This window comes from Motacilla alba, chromosome 2 (genome assembly GCF_015832195.1).
Source record: "Motacilla alba alba isolate MOTALB_02 chromosome 2, Motacilla_alba_V1.0_pri, whole genome shotgun sequence".
Lineage (NCBI taxonomy): Eukaryota > Metazoa > Chordata > Aves > Passeriformes > Motacillidae > Motacilla > Motacilla alba.
Genome location: NC_052017.1, coordinates 35,760,081 through 35,772,807, shown reverse-complemented (window position 1 = coordinate 35,772,807; position 12,727 = coordinate 35,760,081).

Sequence of the window (12,727 nt, the reverse complement as noted above, 5' to 3'; positions counted from 1 at the left end):
ATCTGAGGAGCCACAAGCAACACAGGTGTGGAAAATGTAGTGCTAAAGGAAGTGGGGACATGGATGTGGGATTGCAGCTTCAAAGCAGAAAGCTCATTAAAAAAAAAAAAAAAACAACAACAAAAAAACCCTGTCCTGGTCTCATTTCTGTGTTTAGATAATAGTTCTGCATTAGCCACATTACAGAATATCATTTTCAGATCCCTCTCAGATGATCTCAGTTCAGAGATTTGAGATGTCAGAAATGGGGTAAGACCATTCTGAATGAATCATCTTGCTGCTGAAACATCAGGGGGTGATAAGACAGCTTGGAGAGTCAGCTAAGATGTATTTCAGAGAAAGCAAGGCATGACAGCAAGTATCTGCAACTATCCCTGTTGAACATTAGGAATATAATTTAACAAGAGAAAATTGGCTTTCCCAGCACAGATTGAAATAAGCAGATGAACAATGACTTTGCTTCCCACAAGACTTCAATTACTCAAACTTAAACAAAAACAAATTCACAAATGCAACTGGAAGAATAAGAGTCATAGTTCTAGTGCTGAATCAACTTAACAAATCTAGTGGTGTAACACCAATAGGGTAGCTGTTGTTCTAATAGCTATATTAAACCTCTGAGCATAATCAAAATGACTTTGATATTTCCATAAGGCAGAGTAAACTCAGACTGAGTACTATGCTTAAACCATTAACAGTATTGTTGCCTTCTTGATGATTAGTTTGTGTTTGGAGTAATTTACTATATTTCACACTAAAAAAGGAGAAATTATGCATTAGGGAAGGAACATTTCTTCTTATTTGTCCCTTTTTGGAAATGGAGAAGTTTATCTGGCCCTTAAAATAGTTTTCAAATTTTGTTGCTCTCCAAACTGGTTAAAGTTGCAAATTACCATCCCAGCATTGGGCAGGCTTCATTCTGTTCTAGAACAGATACATACAATCCTCAACTTAGTCAACTTCCAGGGCTTTCTGTATGTATACAAAGGGACAATTTAGTTCTCTTCAGCACCTTTTTATGTCTCTTCATAGGAGTATTAATTTGTCCAATGATGCCAAAAAAGTGAATACATACATGTAAAAAAATTAGTAATCTTGTGTCTTTCTTAGTTGGCCCTAAGGCAAGGCCCATATGTTTTAAGCAAGGTCCATGTGAAATGTTACAACTCCTAAGCATTTTTGAAGGCTACTTAACTCTCCATCAGCATCCCATAAGTGAATGCAGAATGCATTATGCAGAGCATTAGCTGGGCACCTGACATGGGGGTGGTCTCAATCTGGAGTTTCATTTCCCAGACTAGCATAGGATGCAAGTGTCACAGAGGCAATGTGTTGAGCTCCCAGGAAAGCTGAGAGAAAGAAGGGACGACGTATGCCCTAAGTGATCCCTGCATGCAGAGAAGAAGCTGGATCTCTGGTGAGAAGGATGGCATGAGACAAAGCCTAAAAAATGAAAGGATGTAAAGAGATGAATGACACAGGCGGTGAAGGATTTGGCAGGGTTCCAGCAAGGATTTAGGATATCTCAAAGGAGAGGGAAAGGGTGAAGAACAAGAGGGGGGGAAAAAGCAAGAGTCTGATTTATACCAACAAAAATAGGAAATTCAGCTAAAAGGCTGACAATCTGTTATCTGCTTATCACTCTGCATAGATATTTCAGTGGTATCGGGCAGTAGAGAGTGTCAAATTCTGTTCATGCTGTTACACCCACACACAGCTCAGTAGGTTAAGACTGGCGTGTTCTAGCTTAATTGTGCCTGAGTCAGTCCAAGCACGTACTTTTGTAAGGTACTTTTTTCTTTACAGTTTTCTTTTCTTATTTTTATTAGCATGATCAAAAAGGGCACATACAAGAGAAGACAAAACCACAAACTTTGTAGGATTTTATCAGGTCCAAATTAAACTGTTAGTGTGTTCCCATCAACAGACTATCCAACGGCACTTGAATGCCAAGCTCCTTCCAGGGCTTTACACTCTTACAAGGTGCTGACTTCCTCTGACGGAATTTGCTGATCAGTGTTTCATAGCACAGGAGCAGCATCCACTGTACTTACCCTTATTGCCAAATAACAGTTGTGTTCAGGAGCCATTAGTGGAACGCAGTATGGCTTTTCACATGACAAATACCACTGATGGAATGCTAGCCCGCATTTCAAATATAACAATACAGCTCTGTTACCATGGCATAGTTACATACTGTGTCAAATAGAAGCCTCCTGTTTATGTCCACACTTTGGGTGAGTAGCCACCAAGTTCAGAAGGAAGGCAGTGTTCAGTAGCAAAAAATAAAGGTGTTAATTCTTCAGGTCCAAAGTGTACCTGTAAATGGGAAGTGGGAAGAGAGAGTGAGAAGGAGGAGGTATGAACTCTTTACATCTATACTGGAATTTAAAAGCCCTCACTCCTTTTTTGCCCAGTGATTTCCATCAAGGAAAAAAAAAATGCAAGTTCCATATCTCTCTTACTTTATTCCGGAAGTTTTGAGGTACAAGCAAATAGGAGAAAAAATAATCACATCTGAGGCTTTCTTAAACAGAGAAAAAAACTAATCTCTTTTTTTCATACTGTAAATTCAGTTGCACCTGGTGAACAATAAAGAATTAAAATATTTGTTTTATTTCAGTTTGCCAGTTGTACCTGCTCTTCTTTCTACAAATGCAGAAATGGATGTATCTGGGGTAGGAAAAGAATGTATTACACACTCCCATTACAGGAAGACACCATATATAATTTATTTGACAAACTACACTGCATTAAAGGGAAGATGTCTGCTGCAAGGCCAGGGATAGGCTCAGGCTGCTGATCTATGCCTTTGAGATACACTAATGACAATAAGAGTTTGCAGAAGCCTCTATTAGAAGGAAAGTAGTTCAAATAAAAGAGCATGACCTGAACCTTCCTCAGACACAAGGTGTCTCAACATACCCTGGCTGATGAGCAATCAGATGGAATTCAAGGATGTTTCAGTACTGATGAAAAATCTTTCTTTTCCTAAATATCTTCTTAATCTCTCCATAACTGCAGTTGAGGAGTTTAATGCTAGTCTACCAGTACTAACAAATACCTTTCATTCACACTCCCTGTTACAGAGAATTCATTTTACAATAGAATATATTCTGTTTCATTCAGAAGTCATCCTGCAGATTTACAGGTTTCCTACCTAAAGAACAAATACACTTTCCCTTAGACTAACATAGCTGAAAGAAGTATTCTCAAGGGTTAATTTTAACTAGTGAGTCGAATTTGCCTAAACTGCCTTTATAGTTAATGAGTAGAAAACTACTTCCATAGAGAGCTAATTCAGCAGTTTCCTGGCCCCAGAGAGCCTGTCTCCCTTTGTGGTCCCTGGAGGGAATCTGTAGAGACTGGACAATGGTAATCTTTCAGAGGGGTCCTTTCCATGCAACACCTTAAAGGGTTTGTGGTTGTTCAAGGGACAATTGGGAATGACAAAAATATGAATTGAATTTTCTCAAATATATACTTTACGTAATAAAATAACAGGATATTAGCTACTTACAAAAACAAAGCAAAATGGGGAAGGAAAATGTGCCCATTTAGGTTAGATTCCTGCTTTCAGAAGGTTGCATATTTTTTAATTTATGAAACAATCTAAACACAAACCAAGCAGAGTTTGTGGTACAACTTTTTCAGGATTTCAAAATAACTTTGTGCTAATTGATACCAGCTGCTGTATGAAAGGAACAATCCCATGTACCAGAAGAATTTGATATACGGATGGGAAAAGAACAATAATGCCTAAAATGTTTTCCAAACATCATGTTGAAAATTTTTTTCTTGAGGCTCTGGAATGAAAAGTAGGAAGTGTAAAATCTGAGAAAACTGAAACATCCAGACACAGAGAAGATCCAGAAGACCAGCCAGTGTCATCTGTGTTATCCTGAGCAGAAAAATGACATCCCAGTAACCTTCAAATTTTCTGAAGAAACAAAATCACATGAAAGCTTTTGGACAGTGACTAGGCAACCAGCCTAACCAAGAACAAACAGAGTTCCACAGAGAGGTTTTGTGTTGCCCTCTGATCCACCAGTAATGAATCAAGTCTTTTTTACAAAGCTTATTTTCCACTGTTTACCTCTGTCTCTTTACCTCTGCCCTGTTTCAGGGAAGCACAAAGAGGATGTGTAACATCCCCTTCCTAAACACAGGGGACTGTCTTCCTCCACCAGTGCTACCCTCTGCCTTCCACCAGATGAAGGAATCTTCAGCATGTGCTGAGTTCATCACCTATTACAGGCCTGACACATTTAGAGAACAATCTCTTTCCCAAATCCCTAGTGCTCTATTTACACGGGAAGTAACAGGGACACCTAGGAGAGACGATGGCCAGTTATTTAGTGAAGAGTTGTTCAGATGCTGAAACACCACTGCAGACCATTGTGTGGGTGGCTGACATTTACTTGAGTTTCTGGACAGTGAATTCACAGTTTGTGAACAGATTGATCAGTTTCTGTTTGCTAATATGCCTAATCCCTGCATGTTCCCAGTTTCTATGCTTCAGTACCTCGGCGTACAGGAAAACAGAATTACTTTGCATGAATGCTCTAATCTCCAGATCCAGAGTGTAACAGGACCACAGAAATTCTACCTTGTTGCAAGCATCAGTTACTGGACCAGCAGTTTATTTCACCTGAAGTGAATTCAAAATGTTATCCCTAAAATCTTGATCCTTGCTTGAATAGAATTAAAATCAAGCAGCAACTTGTTTCCACACATTTAAAATAACAAGCATATTAAGTTAATTTCTTGTTTAAGAATGTCTTCTGGGATCAAATTTAAATCACCCCTTTTTAATAATGACAGAGATCTATTTACAGGCAAATGTCAGTAAGAGGAAGAAGCATTTCAACATGTTTAAAAACCTATTCAAGAAGTTTTCACGGGGAAGCTCAAGGAACCATAAACAAGAGGGGCTGTAGCTAGATGCCATTATAGGATGTGAAAAGATTATTCCTTAGAAAACATGACCATAATATGATTATTTTTCCAAGGATTGGATACAGTGTTTGGCACTATATCTTTTCCAAAGATGTAGTTAACTTTCTTGGATTTTATAATAATGACGTATGACACAATGTCCTCTGGGATTAATCACAAGTATTTTTAAAAGATGAGGCTTCGTTATATCTTTGTTCTTTATATCTTGGCTTTTGTTAGCGCATTTTAATTAGTATCTGGTATCTGCAATAAACAGTAAACATAAAGAGCTTTGCAAAAATGTATTAGACTGTTTGTTTTCACACTCTAATGCATATTTGCACAATTTTACCATGAAAAAAGGAAAACATGCTAAGCTCTTGGGCTCTATCCCAAATGTCCTGGAATAGAATCCGGAAATTACTAAGAATGAAACCAAACCACATCATATTTCAGTAATTAACCTAAGAAAAGAGGGCACACTGTCTATGTGAAAGATAGTTTTGTGGGAGGCATTTGTGAAGAAAAGAAGCTTCTAGAAGAGACATGCAAGCAACTATTTAGAATTTGATTTAATTTTCTTTGACCAGGTAAAAACTTGATAAATGCACTGAGGTTAAAAACTTTGTTTTTCTTTCACAACAGTGCAGAAAATATTTATCATTTATTTCTCATTGCAGAAACAAAATGTGTCTAAAAGAAATTGAGCATAAAAATACAGCCTGAAATTCAGTACAGTACCATTTATTTTACTAGTTACACAGATGTCAAAAATACAAAAGAACAAATTTGGGAATCTGCAGAATAAGTGAATCTATAGTGGATAGAAAAAACAGATGCTGACAACAAACAGCCTTGGATGCAGGGGACCGGATAAATGGACTTCATTATAATCACATGTATACTGATTTGAAGAAAGTTTTGGGGATTAATATTGCTTTTGTAGTACACTATAACAACATATTAAAAAAAAACCACTCAGAACTGAAAATGCCATTTGTCAAAGACAGATGTACTTTCATTTCAAAGTATTCCTATCAAACTCTATCAGAAAACTTGAAAGGTTTAAAATGTGGCTCTTGTGAACAATTGGTATTGATATGACACCTTGATAGTATTTGAACGTGACACAAAAGTCATAAAAGTATATAAGCAATTGTAAGGTGTAAAATTATTTTTTTCCCACCAAAGCTAGGCTTTAATGTGTTTCCAAATAAAACACAAGATTAAGTAATTTATTTTGTCATATGATTTATTTATGGGCTGAAACACTGTAAACAACAGATAAAAGATACAGACTCAGATGTCAAAGTAAAAGATGAAAATCATTACATTTTATTAGCAGAAGATATATAAAAATGCCAAAATGAACTGTAAAGAGAGGGAAAGTGTTATGCTCAGAGGTCCTTCAGCAGAGTTGCATTTGTTTTTCCCACCTCCCCTAAAGGGGAATAATAGCTCTGAATTTAATTAAAAATCTATTTTTTAAGATTAAAGTAATGAAAAAGTTAAAAGACTGGATCACAAAGAAGAGTAACTGCGAGGATCTCAGGGAATATGAACTGATGAACTCCCTTATATTTTATTTTCTCTCAACTATTTGTGGGAGGATCACTAGTGTTGCATAGGAATTGTTAGTCCTGGATAAAAGCAAGGATTTTATAAACCAATAAATTTTTCATTAGTTTTACATAAATTTTAGTAGCAATAGTTTAATTCCAGTCAAATTATTTCAATCAGATGAGTTGCTGCTGAATGAAACATTATACATTATATTAACTGGGGCATTTAGAAACCTGGTTCCTAACCGTGCTGCAATGCTTGAGGCATTGTTTGCCATACATTTTTTCTTAACATGTAAAATAAAAATAAAACAGAAGAGATAATGAGAATGAAACGAAAAAGGAATTTCAAAATCTTCTAACCACTGAGAGAATAGGAAACACAAAACTGGCTATTTAGATACTTGTAAGATTTTTTTAGCATATTTAAATATCTAGATTTTTTTTGGCCTTCATAGAAATTACTCAAAACTGTTATGAAGTGATTTCTCATCCTTCAGCTTCACCTGTCCATTTCCTCAGGCTGCATACTCCAAGAAAAGCCTGGAAGAAATAACCATGTTGCATTTATCTCACAATTTCTGAACCTGGACTTGGAAAAGTCAAAGTGATACATCCTTGCAAGTAGATTGGGAGCACCCATGACATCTCAGAGCAGCTCAGACAGGGAAAGAGAATTTCTCAGGTCATTCACAGCCACTGACGGCCTGTAGGTCAAGATCAATCTCTTCTTCATCCAGGTATCTGGTAATATATCATGAGACTAAACATAAAGTAGTCTTATGCAAAGCAGACACAGAACCTTGTCACATTTAAGCAAAAGGTTGTCCAGGCAGCTTCATCTGGAGCATGTTTTGCAAGTGCAATTCAAAGATGACAAAAGCTTGAGAAACCAGAGATGGGGGGCATTCATGAAAGCAGCACTAGCACACTTCTTTCTTGCAAAGTGCTGTTGGTTGTAAACATCCACTGCTCTTTGCCCATCCACACAACTTGGCCAGGCTTGAAGAGGTGAAGATAAGGTCATGAGAAAAGAATCAGTATTAATCTTCAAAGAATAGTTTCATTTCAGGGGTGCATTCCAATATTTACAGGTCAATGCTGGTTGACTCCTACCAGAACTACATACTCGTTATTAAAATTTTGATAATATTCATACATTAACCTTCCCCTGCTTCCCATTTTGTTTCTGTCAAAATCATGAAATGGCACCCAAAAATCTGTGCATAGAGCTTTCCAGTGCCAAATAAACCAAGCATATCTTTTTATGCTGTATGGTTTATAATTTTCTTGATCCTGACTTCAATGGAAATGCTGTGTGTGGAAGGATGACAAGATTGGGCCCTGAGGCAAGAGCTCTGTAGGAATGTTATTGTTGGAATTTTAAGAAACATCTCTTAATTGGGCCAAGCCCAGGCCATCTTCCTCATGCCAGTAATCAGTGAAACTACTCCTATGAGTAAAGAGAAAAGCTAAAAATTATTACGGTTTACTTGAAAAGAGTCTATCTTTTGGGGAGTCTTTCTCTGTTGTCTACATACAGTTGTACTCATGCCATCTAGTTGGCAGTGGGAAGTGGTTTCCTAGCTCATTAATCCCATGATACAGATAAATGGATTAGTCTGATCTTCCATTTCTAGTGAATATTTTGCCCTGTTCATAAATAAGCAGAAAATTTGCTACCTGTGTTCCAGCGAGGTCAAGGAAACGCGTGGTTCCATACTGCCAAAATAGACAACTTGTAACACTTGCTACTTGATGCTTAACACACATCACACTAACCATTGCTTATTTTCATGATTAATAAACTCACCATTCATAAAATTCAAATTTATGTACCTACTCAGAGAATTTCAACTTTGCCCTTTAAACACTGCAGCTCATAGGTCAACTTGACCATTCTCAAAGAAATGTTTTTTTTTTCCAGACTGCTTGAAGACTTTATTAAAGTTACCAGAAACTTAATATGATTTTTTGCAATTAAGCAACATGTTTTGGACACAAAAGGAACACTCTGTTACCATTCCTCGTGCATGGAGTACTTTGTATTGATAAGTTTACAAGGAAGCTTAATGGAGCGAGATGAGGAAGAGGACAGAAGGATAAAAATAACAATGAGAACAAAAAGCTGTAACAAATTCTAAAACTTTATTGCTTGATGTACCCTGAGAAGCTTGGAAGTACAAGTATTTTCCCTATGAATTTTGTCCTCTGTTTGCCAAACATTTTAATTTGTTGTTTTTCTAGCACAGAAGAAGCCAGCATGGTTTTGCCTTTTCCTTGCATTTCTGTTGGTGTGTTAAATTCATACTATTATATTTGTAAAGGTGTCAGCAGCAATGTGCACAGATCTGGAAACACAGTTGCATACTAGAAAATTGCCATGTAGTCCACCTATTGCTTTTCCTTTGTATGAAAGGCCTGTTGCTTGTTAATTACACACCACAGTGCATGGAACAGAGGGAAGCTGGGCAGACAGTGAGCACGCTGAGCCACACCGTCCCTCATAGTGTAAATAGAAGGAGAATGAAAAAATGCACCAAAAATCTCTTCTAAAATAGAGCAGCACAAGCTCCACCCAATATCCCCATCAGCTCTCAGTGAGTTTGTTCTGCAAACAGAAATCAATTGGTGTTGCAGTGAGTGAGGAAGCTGCAGTCTTGGAAAGGGAGCCTTTACCTCCATGCAGGAAAAGCAAGGGCACTTCTGCCTTCCAGACACCCAATATGCAGCCATTTGCTTATGACCACATTTTGTGAAGGGACAAACTCTGCACACCAGACTTGCTGGTTTATTGAGCTGCATCTCAGAACGGAGGTAAACTTTCACAAACAACTCAGTAAGCCAAAAACAGGCAGATCGTGGCTCAGCTCTGAAGATCCCTCAGTTAACCCCTGAGACCACCTGACTGTGAGACAGCAAATGGACGTACAAAGAGGGGTTTCTTATGCTCAGCAAATGAAGCAGGATCTACTATTCAAACATGGTGAACATATATAACTGAAAAGAAGCCACAATGGTTAAATGGGAAAAGAGATGCTGCCTGGAGAGGAAAGGCTCATGGGCAGCTGGCTAAACATTGACTAGTAGGTTTCAACACATATGGGAGATCCACACCAGCAAATTAGCTTTCCCCTCTCTCTCCACTTACTGAACTCTAAGCAATTCAGTGGATGCCATGATTTTTTAGGTCATTCTACTTCTCATGGAGCTCAATTTCAAGTTTTAAGGAAATTGCAGAGGGAAACATTTTGAGTATTAAAAAAAAGTAAAATGCAGACTTGCTGCACAAGCTACAAAACCATGAAAATATTTTTTTTTTAATATGACCATCAGAGACAGTAGCTAAGAAAAAGAAAGCATATACATAAGAGACATATTACTGATTATGAGAACAATAAATCACAGACACAGTGCACCAGCACTTAACAGCTGAAGACAGTCTATGGAATAACACCTAGCCACAAAGACAAGCTTGAATAAATGTACTTTTAAGTATGGAAAAATCTACCCTGTATATATGCTGTGCGTACTCCAGGGTAGTCACCCTACACTGGCATCACAAATGGGTGTGCTTGCAGATGCAGTAATGACAATGAACATGTTATTGTCATCCCTGTCACTGTTCATTCACTTTTATTTTACATCTATTATTACTTTGCATTGATTCTAGACAAAGAAGAAAGCAGAAGGACCTTGGCTTTCAAAACATTACAAGAGGCTGTACCTATACAGCCTGTACCTCTCTGTTCCTCACAGAGAGCTGGAACCAGATTCCCCTAAAGTTATTAAAATGTTTTACATTTCTTTTTGTGACTTTGTCTAAAGCATGTAGAAACCTGTAAAAACCACCTCTCAACCGGCACAAGCACCTGATTGTAATTTTGTGGCCTTTTTCTTTATCTTGTATTTTTTATCTTCCCTCTTATTTTCACTCCAACATAAAGTGCTCCTGTTCCACAAGCAGAGCTCTTAGGCAGCATGTAATAATACAACTGCAGAAGCTGATAGCAGTATATTAATTTGTGCAGAGTTTAGTTTCCTTTAACTCTTGATTATTTTCTAAATTCCTGTATGCATTATAGTCTGTATTCCTGAGAAAGGAGCCTTAAATACTGCACAAAGCACAAAAGGACTAGAAACCTTATCAGGTCATAAAGCACCCCCACACAGCTCTGTACCACTACAGCAAAAATACCAACTAAGGTTCCTCTCCTTCTCTGTCAGTGATGGCTATTGGAAAGGGGAGGATGGCACACTTAACCCAGAAATTTCAAAACAATATCCAAGAATCAAGCAGCTCTCTGTGGAAAAATACCTGCATCATATCGTTATAACTGCTATCCTCCAGGTACAAAGACACTGGTGAGAGGCAGTAAACACCAGAAAAAAACCCCAAAAACCAACCAACAAAAAAAAAACCTCCACAAAAGCAAAACAAAAACCCCTAAAAACAAACCCAAAAGACAAGAGAGCTTGAAGCAGATTGGGAAAACTTCCCTCTTAGTTGCTCTGAGAAACGGCAGTTCAATCAAATCAATGACAATGAAAGAAGTGGGGCTTCTTTTCAAATTAACATTTAAGGTAAGTCATTTTATCAGACTGATAGCCTTTTAACTGATGTTTATTTTTCCACCAGATTACACAAGACGGGTTGATTAAAACAAACACTTAGTTAGTTTACCTTTAAATGTGAAACTTACATCAGAATGACCAAGTCCTAAATTACAAAGCAGCCTTTGAAACGAATAATGCCTTAATCCTTGAGTGGCTATATTTTATCATACACAGCTTATTTGTCCATGTTCATCTCACTCTGCTTTGATATTTGTAATACTATGGATTCTTACTATGAACCTAATTCTGCCATCAATAGTGTAAGAGAACAAAGTTTCTATACTAATAATTCAAACAGCAAAACTGTTTGGTAAAAATACCAAATGAAATGAGAAAATATGATATAGTTTACATTTCACCTTACCTAAATTTCACAGAGGTGCTTTATATGCAGAGAGAAGGATCTTACTTGTCTGCAATTGATTGTAAGTACACTCATTGCACAAATCTACTTCATACAACAGTGGGGTGGATTCTCATTTCCTTTATATAAAACATATATAAATGGACAAGCACAACATTTCTTCTAAAACCAGAGTAAATTCCAGTTATAAAGTCCTTCATTTGGAGATACAGTGAAGAAATCCAATTATCTCAGGAGGGTGTTGTCATCATGAGACTGAAGCGTCATGGCTTCAGTGTGCTTTCAGAAGCACTGTACTTCTGAAGGAGTTCTTCTGCTTGCATTTCAATATAAAAAAGGTGACAGTTTGTCCTATGCATGTGTAATAGTAAATCAGCAAGAAATATTAATTAAGTTTATCTGAAAGTTGTTGAATAGAAGGTTGGTACTTTGTAGTTAAAAATATAAATTAAATAAATTATTTTAAGAGTCAAATTTATAAACACAAAGATAAGCAGCTTCATTTTCTGAACCTTTGAGTAGCTCTACTAACCCAATGAAGCAAGTTCAGATGCCTTTTCTGTGGAAAATCGGTCTTGCATGACACAGCATTTTTTTCAGGGAAAGAAAATCTGTTTGGGAGTAAATTGAGAATTAAAGTGCATGGATTCTTTTCATCTGATCACATACTAGTGAAATAATAGAGATAATTCAAACAGAGGAGAATAAAAGTAGTTTGCATTGGAGATTCAATACTCGATTACTTAAGGATAAAGAATTTCTAATAGCCATTAAAAGGAAAATCAAGGAATACATAAATTTTAATTTGGTCTCTGCATCATAGCATAGTGCACTGAAGGCTTTCAAAGTAATTTTTAGAAGGTGGATTTTAGGTGTATGTCATGAAATTAGGAAATGCCAAAGGCAAGAATAATTTGAGCTATTAGCAAAGATAACAATAAAAAATTAGAACATCAAAAATCCCATAGTAAAAAGCTTATGTAGAATTGCTACAGATTAAGGCACTATTGAATAATATTGCTGTTAAAGAAGCCAATTATTTTTATAGACCAAATACATTTTTCTATGATAATTCATATAAAACTGGTAAATGGTTAACTGCCTTAATAAAAGGGGAAGAGAAATCTCAACATAACAGCAATTTATACAAAACAAGGGGTGATAATGAACATGAAGAATTAGGTATGTGATATCTCCAGGGCACATTATGAGACTACATAAATCTGAAACTTCTGAAGATGATATC